The following is a 14,968-nucleotide window of genomic DNA, read 5'->3' as shown; positions in this document are numbered from 1 at the left end:
ATTGCAATCTTTATTAAGTTTATTCTTCCCAATATCGATATCGTCAGAGTCATCCATCTATCGATATCCTCCAACAATTTTGCTAGCATGGGTTCATAGATTGAACTAAGATTGTGTATATTTTATTTATTTCTTTATTCATAATACTACTGGTGTCATTCTGTCAGCCTTGCACATCTCTCCTGACCAGAGATTTGCGACAAAAGCTTTGAGTTTTCGTTGTTAAGTCCCAGTGTCTTGTAACTCTTTCACCTCTGTTTGTTGATGTCTCTTTTAGGATACTGTAGTGGGAGGAGCTGGTTAACTACTGGCTTTGCCTCTTGTGTGATTTTTTGATGCTGGATATATTTTAAGGATATTTTAAGCTCAGACCAGGCTCAGATCTGCTAGAAATTTCTGTTTATGCATGGGGTAATAGTGGTTTGCGTAGAATTAGCTACCTGTGTGGTACTTTAGTAGTTGTCTGTTAATACCTTCCCCTTTTGTTGTTCAAACACTTTATCAAGTGGAATGTTGGAGGGTGGTTCCTTCTTAAATGCTTGATTGAGCTGCGACACTCTTTCGAGATAATTACTTTCCACCTTTTTAATTGTCTCAAACTGTTTTTCTTGCTCTTCCTTGCTGACCGTTAGCTTGCTTACTTTCCTTTGCTGGTACACTATAATAATCGTGCCTACTATCCCAACCAATACAGCTGGCAATACTGATATGTAATCAAAAGACTCTGGGATTATCCACTTATAATCAAAGGACGTTCCTATTTTACTCAATTCTTCAAATAGAGTATTTATCATTCTGAAACAATGTGTAACTTCAAAATTGAATTTGTTTAAATCTTAGTTTGTTCTTAAATCATTTTTGTGTTTCTTTAAAGGTCCTCTGAGTGGTCCACTAATGTCACTCTTAAATGGACCCATTCAGAGGACCTTTAAAGAAACACAATGTCATTCCACTAAACCCACTACCAGCACCACCACCCTGAGCCTCAGAAAAGGAGGGGGTTCATTAATTATTTGGGCCTGTCAGTATGAAATATCATTTACTATTGTGCTGGGAATAGGTTTTTTTGCTCCCAGAGGGCAACAATTGAAGCTAGCGACACGGGAGTGTCGAGACCTACAATATGACATATGGAATGAGTTGGTGACGCCAAAGGGGATTTGCAAGACCCGGAAAAACCCGGATGTGTTACATTCAAGGCTGCCATGCTAAGACATGCTTGGTGGGATTCACGGTCCGCGTGCAATTCCCCAAAAAGCAGTTTCGGAACACGTTTAATAGTATAGGTCAAAAATCTGATTTTTTTTTTACTTTGTGTCCAGACAGTTTGGACATAGGAAAAGGTTTTTGATGTTGTCTCGTAGACCAAGCCAACGTTTTGACATATGGTTTGTCTGTCTGATTTATGGATCACGTACAATTTTGGAAAAACAGAAAAGTGTCAATGAGCAAAAATTGTTTTTATTTATTTATTATTTCAGACTTTTTTTGGCACTTAATGCGGGTTGTACCGAAGCACACAGACCGGCGTATATATCAAAATTTGAAATTTATTGTGTGAGGTGTGCTATTACTTTTATAAGCGATCGGAGTGGGCGTGGCAGAGCTATTAACGCTCAAACAGGGTCGTTTCCCCTTTGGAATCCATTGAATGCTAATTTTAGCATTGGTATAATTTGTAAAATGGGGCTTCTTTTAAGTGGTAATGCTACTGTGTCATTGCCAGCAAAGGGGGCCCCTACAAGGGATACTGATACAGCAGCATCCCAACACAATCATTCAATGGAATTTTAAACCAGCAGCTTCATTAGGATTCCTGCTCAATCAGCCACATTAAGACCGCCCGGTCCTTCGGCCACTTCATTAGGAACGCCCAGTCCTTCAGCCACTTTATCTTGGCCACGCCCTGTTAACATTTTTTTTTAGCATGCTAGCAGGCAAATTTTTTAACATTGTCCAAACGTCACCAAATTTAACGTGACGCATCTTGGCCACACCCTGTTAACATTTTTGATGTTAGCATTAGCATGCTAACATGCACATTTTTTTACCATTGTCCAAACGTCACCAAATTTTACGTGAAGCATCTTGGCCATGCCCATTTAGGCTTTTTTATGTTAGCATTCTAGTTTTAACATTCTAAATGGCTATCTTTTCAACATGTTCTAAACGTCACCACGTGACCGCCTGCTCCATCGTGTAATTTAACAATTTATTTATGAATAAATTTAATTTAAAGACAAAAAAAGACATGTTTTACATTCAAGGCTGCCATGCTAAGTTTCTGTGTGTGAAACGCACAGAAACTATGGAGAGGTCAGGCTGAAGGTCACCTGGTGTCATTCGGCTCAGACCAGGTTCAGATCTGCTAGAAATTTCTGTTTATGCATGGGGTAATAGTGGTTTGCGTAGAATTAGCTACCTGTGTGGTACTTTAGTAGTTGTTTGTTAATACCTTCCCCTTTTGTTGTTCAAACACTTTATCAAGTGGAATGTTGGAGGGTGGTTCCTTCTTAAATGCTTGATTGAGCTGCGACACTCTTTCGAGATAATTACTTTCCACCTTTTTAATTGTCTCAAACTGTTTTTCTTGCTCTTCCCTGCTGACCGTTAGCTTGCTTATTTTCCGTTGCTGGTACACTATAATAATCGTGCCCACTATCCCAACCAATACAGCTGGCAATACTGATATGTAATCAAAAGACTCTGGGATTATCCACTTATAATCAAAGGACGTTCCTATTTTACTCAATTCTTCAAATAGAGTATTTATCATTCTGAAACAATGTGTAACTTCAAAATTGAATTTGTTTAAATCTTAGTTTGTTCTTAAATCATTTTTGTGTTTCTTTAAAGGTCCTCTGAGTGGTCCACTAATGTCACTTTTAAATGGACCCATTCAGAGGACCTTTAAAGAAACACAATGTCATTGCACTAAACCCACCACCAGCACCACCACCCTGAGCCTCAGAAAAGGAGGGGGTTCATTAATTATTTGGGCCTGTCAGTATGAAATATCATTTACTATTGTGCTGGGAATAGGTTTTTTTGCTCCCAGAGGGCAACAATTGAAGCTACCGACACGGGAGTGTCGAGACCTACAATATGACATATGGAATGAGTTGGTGACGCCAAAGGGGATTTGCAAGACCCGGAAAAACCCGGATGTGTTACATTCAAGGCTGCCATGCTAAGACATGCTTGGTGGGATTCACACGGTCCGCGTGCAATTCCCCAAAAAGCAGTTTCGGAACACGTTTAATATTATAGGTCAAAAATCTGATTTTTTTTTTTACTTTGTGTCCAGACAGTTTGGACATAGGAAAAGGTTTTTGATGTTGTCTCGTAGACCAAGCCAACGTTTTGACATATGGTTTGTCTGTCTGATTTATGGATCACGTACAATTTTGGAAAAACAGAAAAGTGTCAATGAGCAAAAATTGTTTTTATTTATTTATTATTTCAGACTTTTTTTTGGCACTTAATGCGGGTTGTACCGAAGCACACAGACCGGCGTATATATCAAAATTTGAAATTTATTGTGTGAGGTGTGCTATTACTTTTATAAGCGATCGGAGTGGGCGTGGCAGAGCTATTAACGCTCAAACAGGGTCGTTTCCCCTTTGGAATCCATTGAATGCTAATTTTAGCATTGGTATAATTTGTAAAATGGGGCTTCTTTTAAGTGGTAATGCTACTGTGTCATTGCCAGCACTGTATCAGTATTCCCATACAAGGGATACTGATACAGCAGCATCCCAACACAATCATTCAATGGAATTTTAAACCAGCAGCTTCATTAGGATTCCTGCTCAATCAGCCACATTAAGACCGCCCGGTCCTTCGGCCACTTCATTAGGAACGCCCAGTCCTTCAGCCACTTTATCTTGGCCACGCCCTGTTAACATTTTTTTTTAGCATGCTAGCAGGCAAATTTTTTAACATTGTCCAAACGTCACCAAATTTTACGTGAAGCATCTTGGCCATGCCCATTTAGGCTTTTTTATGTTAGCATTCTAGTTTTAACATTCTAACATGCTATCTTTTCAACATGTTCTAAACGTCACCACGTGACCGCCTGCTCCATCGTGTAATTTAACAATTTATTTATGAATAAATTTAATTTAAAGACAAAAAAAGACATGTTTTACATTCAAGGCTGCCATGCTAAGTTTCTGTGCGTGAAACGCACAGAAACAATGGAGAGGTCAGGCTGAAGGTCACCTGGTGTCATTCGGCTCAGACCGGGCTCAGATCTGCTAGAAATCTCCATGGTATAATGGTTTGCAAAAACATAGTTACCTGTGTGGTACTTTAGTAGTTGTCTGTTAATACCTTCCTCTTTCACACATTCCATACTTTCTCAAGTGTGCAGGGTGGTTCCTACTTAAATTGTTTATTGAGCTGCTGCACTATTTCGAGAGAATTACTTTCCACCTTATTAATTGTCTCACACTGTTTTTCTTGCTCTTCCATGCAGACTGTTAGTTTCTTTTTTTTCCGTTTCTGGTACACTATAACAATTGTGCCCATTATCCCAACCAATACACCTGCCATTACCGTTATGTAATTAAAAGACTCAGGGATTATCCACAAATAATCGAAGGATGTTCCCATATTACTAAATTCTCCAAATAGTGTATTTTTCATTTAACTGAATAACTCTAGAATTAAATTTGCTTAAATATCTTAGTTTCAATTATTTAAATAATTGTTGTGTTTCTTTAAAGGTCCTCTGAGCGGGGCCCTATTACAGTGACAACATTCGTCACTCTTACATTCGTCACCAATATTATATCATATACAGTGGTGTGAAAAACTATTTGCCCCCTTCCTGATTTCTTATTCTTTTGCATGTTTGTCACACAAAATGTTTCTGATCATCAAACACATTTAACTATTCAGCTTGAGTTGACGAACAGATGGCCGGACATTCTCCTTCAGGATTTTTTGGTAGACAGTAGAATTCATGGTTCCATCTATCACAGCAAGCCTTCCAGGTCCTGAAGCAGCAAAACAACCCCAGACCATCACACTAACACCACCATATTTTACTGTTGGTATGATGTTCTTTTTCTGAAATGCTGTGTTACTTTTACGCCAGATGTAACGGGACACGCACCTTTCAAAAAGTTCAACTTTTGTCTCGTCGGTCCATAAGATATTTTCCCAAAATGATTCTTCGCAATCATTGAGATGTTTTTTAGCAAATTTGAGACGAGCCTTAATTTTTTTTTTTTTTGCTTAAAAGTGGTTTGCGCCTTGGAAATCTGCCACGCAGGCCGTTTATGCCCAGTCTCTTTCTTATGGTGGAGTCGTGAACACTGACCTTAATTGAGGCGTGAGGCCTGCAGTTCTTTAGATGTTGTCCTGGGGTCTTTTGTGAGTTGTCTCTGCGCTCTTGGGGTAATTTTGGTTGGCCGGCCACTCCTGGGAAGGTTCACCACTGTTCCACGTTTTTGCCATTTGTGGGTAATGGCTCTCACTGTGGTTCGCTGGAGTCCCAAAGCTTTAGAAATGGATGTATAACCTTTACCAGACTGATAGATCTCAATTGCTTTTGTTCTCATTTGTTCCTGAATCTCTTTGGATCTTGGCATGATGTCTAGCTTTTGAGGTGCTTTTGGTCTACTTCTCTGTGTCAGGTAGCTCCTATTTAAGTGATTTCTTGATTGAAACAGGTGTGGCAAGCCTGGGGTGACTACAGAAATTGAACTCAGGTGTGATAAACCACAGTTAAGTTATTTTTTCACAAGGGGGGCAATCACTTTTTCACACAGGGCCATGCAGATTTGGAGATTTTTTTTTCTCCCTTAATAATGTAAACCTTCATTTAAAAACTGCATTTTGTGTTCAATTATGTTGTCTTTGACTAATAGTTAACAGTTTTTGATGAGCAGAAACATTTACGTGTGACAAACATGCAAAAGAATAAGAAATCAAGAAGGGGGCAAATTGTATTTTACACCACTGTATTTAATTATAGTTGTCACATGAGCCAGAGAACACCAAGTTTGGCAAATTTGCCACTTGCGCCCTGTGCTCTTCACAGATGAAAGCAGGCTCACACTGAGCACATGTGAGCCCCTTGTGAGACCATATGCTGGTGTGGTTGACCCTGGGTTCCTCCTAATGCAAGACAATTCTGGACCTCATGTGGCTGGAGTGTGTCAGCAGTTCCTGCAAGATGAAGGAATTGATGCTATGGACTGGCCCGCCCGTTCCCCAGACCTGTCTCTAATTAAGTACATCTTGGACATCATGTCTCACTTCATCCACCAACGCCACGTTACACCACAGACTGTCCAGTAGTTGGCAGATCTTTTAGTCCAGGTCTGGAAGGAGATTCCTCATTAGACCATCTGCCACCTCATTAGGAGCATGTCCAGGCGTTGTATGGAGGTCATATAGGAACGTGGAAGAAATACACACTATTGAGCCTCATTTGACTCTGCCTGTGTTCATAAAGGGGGTTTATCTGGACAGACAAAGTCTGCCATCTTTTGTTCTCTTGTCTTTGCAGCCTTCTACAGAGACTATACTCTGAGATCACAGCTATTGTGATCTAGGTATCCAATTCTGTTTTCTTAATCTAGCTAAGACATTATATCTGCCAATATGTCCTGTTTCTTGATGGATGTGATGGAAAATAAGGTGGGCTATTATGTGCTATTTATGCAGAAGAGCAGGATGCTTTGCCTCCTCAGGCATACTCTTAACACAGGACTCCAAGTATGGATTAAATTTGAAGACTGTACAGCATACGTTTATTGGTGTTTGTCTGTCTGTGTTTCTCTAGGTGCTTTTTTGGGGCCTGATTGGTGATCTTCTTATCAGTTGGGACCGGAGACTGTGCCTTTAAAGAGAGCAGGTGTGTCTCCTGCAGAGTTGGGTGGATCGCAAACCAGAAGAGCACTTTCTGTCTCACTGTTGCCACCTTCAACACACATGCCGTCAGCCCGAGCCAGGCACTTCCTGTTCCCACCATTACTGCTCCCTTTGGGTGTGAACTCCAGTCATCGTCAGGAGGTGCAGAGGCTGACCAGTTCGTCGGTCTTGCATTCATTACATATAGTTTTGTTGTATAATTTGTTCTTTGGTATTATTTGTAAATAAATATTTTTTTAAATCCCGGCCACTACACTACACTACATTTTGTTTTCCATCTACTTATTTGTTCACGTCCTCATTACCCCTATACTGGGACGTAACACTTCCACAGGAAGCTAGGCCCTTGAAACCAGCTTTTGTTTGACAAAACTTTCAATCTTCAAGCTCCTTGATGCTTGATCAGCTGGGTTCTGCGAGGTGTTGATATACCTCCACTAAGCAAGTGTGGTAGCTTCTCTAATGAAAGAGACTTGATTTTGCAAGAACAAATTACATCATTTTCAATGTACTTTAGTACCATTGTACTATCTGTCCAGAAGACTGATTAAGTCAAAGGAATTTGAAAAGTTACTTTTTCAGTATCTGGTCAACCTTAACTGCAACCATTGCTGCTGTCAATTCCATTCTGTGAATTATAATCTGTTTGATTTTACCATAAAAATGCAAACATGATTCTCATTTGTCAACAGGAGATATGCAATGCCATACCCATCTTGACTTGCATCTGAGAAATGATTTGTGCCGCCTTTGTTGGCCCAAATGAGGAGGACTTGAAGCATCTGCACACTTAATTCTGACCATTTGTCAAGGTCTGATAACCATGTCTGCCATATTCTGCATTGCTTGTTTGGTACTTCTGCACCCCATTGTTTTTTCTCTTTACAGAGATCTCTCAGTATGAGCTTGGAGGAGTGGTGCTAAAAATCCCATTGGGTCGTACACAGAACTAACAACAGATAAGATGCCTCGGCTTGTGCTTGTCTGACACCTGAATCTTGAACTTGAAGCTATCACTGCAGCACCGTGTGCTGTGCTGCAGTGTATCTCAATGACAATCACTTCACTTCAGTATTATAACTTGTGCACCCCTAATGCCCCTTCTACTAGTAGTTCAGTATGCAAGCCTTGATCTTTAATTTTAGTCGCTCTTTTATCACCAAGCAATCAAACACAGCAAGGTTCTACTGTTGCTCACCCACTTGGTCAACTGGAACCCACCTTTAACGCACCATTGTCACCATTTCACTCACAAGATGAAGTGCCTCCTCTTCAGTGGTAACTGACTTTCAACAATCATCCACATAGACATTTTTAAGGACCTACATCTTCTGCTGTTCTTCTAAGGGCTGGGAGATGACATGGCTCTGAAAAGATTCACACACATTCTATACTCCACCATGTTCTCATTCAAATTACCGCCTGGCCACTAAAGAAAGTGCAGCAGATCTCCCTCTTCATCTGGAACCTGCACCTGGTAGAACATGGATTAAATGTCTGCAATCAAGGCAACAGGCTTCTTGCTGAGTCTCGGCAGAACTCCAATGAGGGAGTTTGTAAGGCAAGGCCCTTGTAGAAGCTCATTCAATGATGCTCCCTGGTTCATTTTTGCACAGTCAAACACAAAACTCATGTCTCTCTCTTTATAGGATGGTACACCCTATGGTGTGGAACAAACCATACATACATACTACCATCACTGTGTGTCACAGGGGGAATTCGATGACGTACTTGCAGACATACTTTGGGCGTGGGGATAAGCCGTCGTACCGGTAGAGGACACTGGGCGAGCGGGGCAGGAGGACCGGGGGCGCCTGGCCAGCAAATAATGAGGAAGCAATGGACGTGCTGCAATGCAGCGGGGAGTCAGTTCGGGATCTTTGGGAAGGACCGGGGCAGAGGAGAACCGGAAGACGGCGGGTTTCAGGATGGTCCGGGATCTTGGACTGGACGGGAGTAGGTCTGGGGCGGCAGGACGGTGGGGGAGCATGGAATCCTGTCTTAACCGATGGGCCAGGTAGGTTCGAGGTCAGGGGCAGGTAGAGGTTGTAGTCAGGAAGTTCCGGTCGGGGTTCCTTTCGTGGTTTCCAGGGGGTCAGGCAATTCTCGAAGTCGTGGGCAGGCGAAGGTCGTATTTCAGGAAGGTACAATTATCTTGGGTCGGGGGTGCGAGAGCTAGCGTCTCTGACGAGTAAACTCATACAACTCATACAAAGAGCCGGCGTGTCTCCTTGGGGTTACCTCACTTTTATACTTGCCACCGCCCGCTTCCATTTCCTCTTCCGGGTCGTCGTCTCCCAGGCTGGTGAGGCGCCCTCTAGCGGGCTGGAGGCGCGTTGGCCATGACACTGTGACTTAACTGCTCTTCTGGAACTCATAGCCTTTTAACAAGATGTTGTCCATAAACTATTTGAATCTTTTGTTCAGCTATACCATGGTTACATGGCATTTTTTTATCTTCTTGAAGAGGCAGCTTAATGCAGTAGTGGTCATCTTCAAGCTTTGCTGATGTTGTTACAGCATGCATTGCTTATTGGGTCTGTCAGGAAGACAGACCATTTATTATTGTGCTGAGAATGGCAAAAAAGAACATGTCTTACGTTAAAGACCGCCACGCGAAGACCGTCAAACGTAAAGAAACAACGGAGTGGTCAGGCCGAATGGGAATTCTTTGAAGTGATACTGCAGTACCACATTAAAGAATTCCCATTCGGCCTGACCACTCCGTTGTTTCTTTACGTTTGACGGTCTTCGCGTGGCGGTCTTTAACGTAAGACATGTTCTTTTTTGCCATTCTCAGCACAATAATAAATGGTCTGTCTTCCTGACAGACCCAACTAGAAGCCAAAATTCCAGGGGAAATTTTGATGGGTCTGTCCGGGCATTGGTCACAGCTGCGGGCATGGAATGTGTAAAATGGGAATTTGTAAAAAAAAAACTTCTTTGAAGTGATACTGCAGTACCACAGTAAAGAATTCCCATTTTACACATTCCATGCCCGCAGCTGTGACCAATGCCCGGACAGACCCATCAAAATTTCCCCTGGAATTTTGGCTTCTAGTTAAGTTTGTGATTGCCCTTGCTTGTCTTCACACTGGCGTTCTGGAAAATCAGCATTGTAATGCATCAACAACATGTCCTTAATACTCAATAAAGAAATGTGGTTAACCAAGAAACTCTGAATCATAAGCCAGGCCTCTGCTGATTGGCCCGTTGTCTATCCAGCCAAGAGCAGTTTTCACAGCGCTTGGTCCTTCCTTCCTGTAGTGGCCAGATAAATTGACTCACTTTTCTTTTTTCTCTTGGATGTCATATGCAAAACTCTCCATTTCTCTTTCAGCTTGGATTACACACACTTATTGTCAGGTGATTCCAGCCGTGTGACCGGGAGCAACGCGGAAATGAGGTCATGCGACTACTATAAACAGCCAAGATGGCCATCGATCATTGCTGCAGTCATTATCACTGTTCCCTGCGTAAAGACTCGGCCGATCATCATCTACCTGGTAAGACTGTTCCTGTTTTCTTCCTTCGTGTCCTGCCCTATTTGTATCTTGTTATTTGCATCAATATCTGTCATGGCCAACGCGCCTCCAGCCCGCTAGAGGGCACCTCACCAGCCTGGGAGATGGCAACCCGGAAGAGGAAATGGAAGCGGGCGGTGGCAAGTATAAAAGGGGGGTAACACCAAGGAGACACGCCCGCTCTTTGTATGAGTTAAATGAGTTGTATGAGTTTACTCGCCAGAGACGTTAGCTCTCTCACCCACGACCTACGATAATTGAGATTCCCGTAATACGACCTTCGCCTGCCCACGACTTCGAGAATTGCCTGATCCCCTGGAAACCACGAAAGGAACCCCGACCGGAACTTCCTGACTACACCTCTTCCTGCCCCTGACCTTGAACCTACCTGACCCATCGGTTAAGACGGGATTCCATGCTCCCCTACCTTCCCGCCGCCCAAGACCTACTCCCGTCCTCCCAAAGATCCCGAACCATCCTGAAACCCGCCGTCTTCCGGTTCTCCTCTGCCCCGGTCCTTCCCAAAGATCCCGAACTGACTCCCCGCTGCGTTGCAGCGCGTCCATTACTTCCTCATTCCTCGCCGGCCAGGCGCCCCCGGTCCTCCTGCCCCGCTCGCCCAGCGTCCTCTACCGGTACGACGGCTTATCCCCACGCCGAAAGTATGTCTGCAACTACGTCATCGAATTCCCCCTGTGACAGTAAGAGCGGGCCATTTCCTGACGTAGCGGACATAGGGTCCATGCAGGAGACACTGGACCAGCTGATCACGTCCCTGCAGCTGCAGCAAGCCACGATCCAGGACCAACGCGACATGCAACTGCAGCAGCAGCACGCGCTTATTCAGGTTAGCTCCACACTCGCTGATCTGTCGGCGCAGATCCAAGCGCTGCAGTCTCAACCTGGTGGACCCGGATATTCAGCGGCCACGGCTCCCCCGCCACTCCCACTTACGTCTGCACTGGCGGGCCTCGCACCGCCTCCGCTTTACGACGGTAACCCCAAGAAATGTCGCGGTTTTATAACCCAGTGCCGTCTGATACTTCGGCTCCAAGCCGCACACCTCCCCGATGACGAGACGGCGGTCGCGTATATTATTACCCGGTTGACGGGACGCGCGCTGGAATGGGCAACGCCGCTGGTGGAACGACGTGACCCGGTCTGCCTCTCTGTCCCTGCCTTCCTGGACCGCCTCCAGACTGTGTTCCAGGGCGAAACCGGGCGGCGCGCTGCGTCGCTGCGGCTCATGTCGCTGCGCCAGGGAAATCGGAGCGTAAGTGATTACGCGATTGAATTCCGAACCCTGGCGAGCGACAGTGAGTGGACGGACGCCGCGCTCCCCGTCGCGTTCTACCAAGGCCTCCGCGAGGCGGTGAAAGACGAGATGGTGAATCGCGATTGGGGAACCACGCTTGACAGCATAATCACGCTGGCCATGTCCATCGATCGACGTCTCGCCGAGCGCGGCCGAGAATGGCGTAACCACGCCCCTTTCCCTAGTGCTCCCACAGCACGCTGGCCGGACGCTCCGATGACTCCGCCCCCCCTGGACGTCGACGAACCCATGCAGCTTGGCCGAGCTCGTCTCCCCTGCTCACCCAAGGCGCAGAGCCCCCTGGTGAGCACCAAAACCTCCCCCTGCTCCACCACCCGCTGCTTGTTTCCCATCACCATCTGCTGGAGGACACCCAAACCTGGCCGTTATGAGGGACAAGCTCTGGTGGATTCTGGGGCAGCCATGAATCTAATTGATATCGACCTGGCCACCCAACTCCAGCTCCCGGTCACCCGGTGTAACCCACCAAGTGCAGTCAGGGGGCTGGATGGAAGCCCGTTGGGCTCGGGTCGGGTCCTGTTCCAAACCAAACCCCTACTAATCTGCCTTGAGCCCAACCATATCGAAACCCTGACCTTTTATCTGACCACGACTCCCCATGACCCCATCGTGCTGGGTTACCCCTGGCTGACCGCCCACGAACCCCACATTGACTGGACCACAGGCACCATTAAACAGTGGGGATGCCAATGCGTCCGCCACAACCCTCGACATGCCACAGCAGCGAATCATTCTTGTCCCCAGAATGTCGCTATGGGACGACTCGGCCACACCCCTCAACCCAAGCCATGCCCCCAAAAACGTGGACCCTTCCGAGTGCCTCGCCGCATCGGCCCAGTCCTCCGTGTCTCCCACCTCCGCCAGGCTCACCCATCCCCTCTGCAACCTCCCCAGTCTCCGCCTCCGTCTCCGCAGCGTCGCAACGGCTCTCCGACCCACACCCTGATCTACCGGGCCCGTCAGGAGCCGGGCCTAAGAGGGGGGGCTCTGTCATGGCCAACACGCCTCCAGCCCGCTAGAGGGCACCTCACCAGCCTGGGAGATGGCAACCCGGAAGAGGAAATGGAAGCGGGCGGTGGCAAGTATAAAAGGGGGGTAACACCAAGGAGACACGCCCGCTCTTTGTATGAGTTAAATGAGTTGTATGAGTTTACTCGCCAGAGACGCTAGCTCTCTCACCCACGACCTACGATAATTGAGATTCCCGTAATACGACCTTCGCCTGCCCACGACTTCGAGAATTGCCTGATCCCCTGGAAACCACGAAAGGAACCCCGACCGGAACTTCCTGACTACACCTCTTCCTGCCCCTGACCTTGAACCTACCTGACCCATCGGTTAAGACGGGATTCCATGCTCCCCTACCTTCCCGCCGCCCAAGACCTACTCCCGTCCTCCCAAAGATCCCGAACCATCCTGAAACCCGCCGTCTTCCGGTTCTCCTCTGCCCCGGTCCTTCCCAAAGATCCCGAACTGACTCCCCGCTGCGTTGCAGCGCGTCCATTACTTCCTCATTCCTCGCCGGCCAGGCGCCCCCGGTCCTCCTGCCCCGCTCGCCCAGCGTCCTCTACCGGTACGACGGCTTATCCCCACGCCGAAAGTATGTCTGCAACTACGTCATCGAATTCCCCCTGTGACAATATCCTATGATGTTTCTGTTCACGTTCACAGATCAAAGTGGAAGAAATTCGCCAGCCTCCTTGTTCTTCTCTGCATTTCTATCTACATCTTACTGTTTTGCCTTATTGTCATTCAGTTTTCATCATCCATGGTGTTACATCAGCCAATTAAAAACAACATGAAGGCATTCAATCCCTTTCTGTCCTCTGACTTTATCTCAGGCCATTCCATTGCTTTCTTGATTTAAGCATAGGTGACTGTGAGTTCATTTCTGAAATGATGATCAAGCAATGCTCTGGCTTCTCTGTAAGCCTTATGAAAGTGAAGTGATTGTCATTGTGAAACACTGCACAACGGAAATATGTCCTCTGCTTTTAACAATCACCCTTGGTGACCAGTAGGCAGCCATGACAGGCGCCCAGGGAGCCGTGTGTGGGGACAGTACTTTGCTCAGTGGCACCTTGGCGGGTCGGGATTTGAACCCATTACGGGGCTGCTTCCTTAACCACCAGGGCACCACAGCCCCAAACAGGAATCTGGTGAGCAACAAACAGGAATCTGGCCTCATGTGCTCACAGCTACGAATGAGATTCAGTGGCTCCCCACTGAAAGAGGATCTCCTGAAAACACTGAAATGTCTCTGTGGGGGGTTTAGACAGACTCTACTGTTTGATGAGCATCAATGTGATCTCAATTTGATGCTGCAGATCAGTAGCATCAGAATTCTGAGGATCACCTGACATAGATCTTGATGAACCCTTTCTTCTTGCTGAAGAACCTCATGGTGCTGCTGAATTTTTGGTTGAAATTAGACAAAGATTTATCAGCTTTATGATGCTCATAATCATCACCATTGTTCTTTTTTAAGTCTGACTTAGACTACATAGCCTTAGCTCTGAGCCTTGTTTATTTACTTTAGCTATCATCCCTAGTCTCATCTTCATATTCTTCATAGACCTTCAACAGGGATCTGAATCACCAAACTCAGTTTCCATCAAGCAAAATTCTTCTGGTTCAAGTTCTGCTTCCATTTTTATAGCTGCTGCTCTTACTAACAGTGCTTCACATTTTGCTTCAAGTTTCAATCTTGCTGAGCTGCTAGATAGCGAAGATGAACGACTTGCAACAGCGCTGGTCCAACATTATCTTCTTCATCTTGAGATCCCCCTTTGACATTGCCAATCCACTTATTAGTTAAATTTATATAAGTGCGTAACTCTGCATGTCTGTCCTCATATGTATCGTGATCAACATTCTGATCATCTTCACTCAACCGCTCATATAACTTAAAGTGAAGTGATTGTCACATGTGATACACAGCAGCACAGCACACAGTGCACACAGTGAAATTTGTCCTCTGCATTTAACCCATCACCCTGAGTGAGCAGTGGGCAGCCATGACAGGCGCCCGGGGAGCAGTGTGTGGGGACGGTGCTTTGCTCAGTGGCACCTCAGTGGCACCTTGGCGGATCGGGATTCGAACCGGCAACCTTCTGACTACGGGGCCGCTTCCTTAACCGCTAGGCCACCACTGCCCCATATAGTTCCTCTGTCAGACGTTTTTACCCACAAAAATGTCTTTCCAGCTTAAGCAAAGCTT

Source organism: Denticeps clupeoides, chromosome 3 (assembly GCF_900700375.1).
Source record: "Denticeps clupeoides chromosome 3, fDenClu1.1, whole genome shotgun sequence".
Taxonomy (NCBI): Eukaryota; Metazoa; Chordata; class Actinopteri; order Clupeiformes; family Denticipitidae; genus Denticeps; species Denticeps clupeoides.
Note: the sequence above shows the minus strand (reverse complement) of the source record.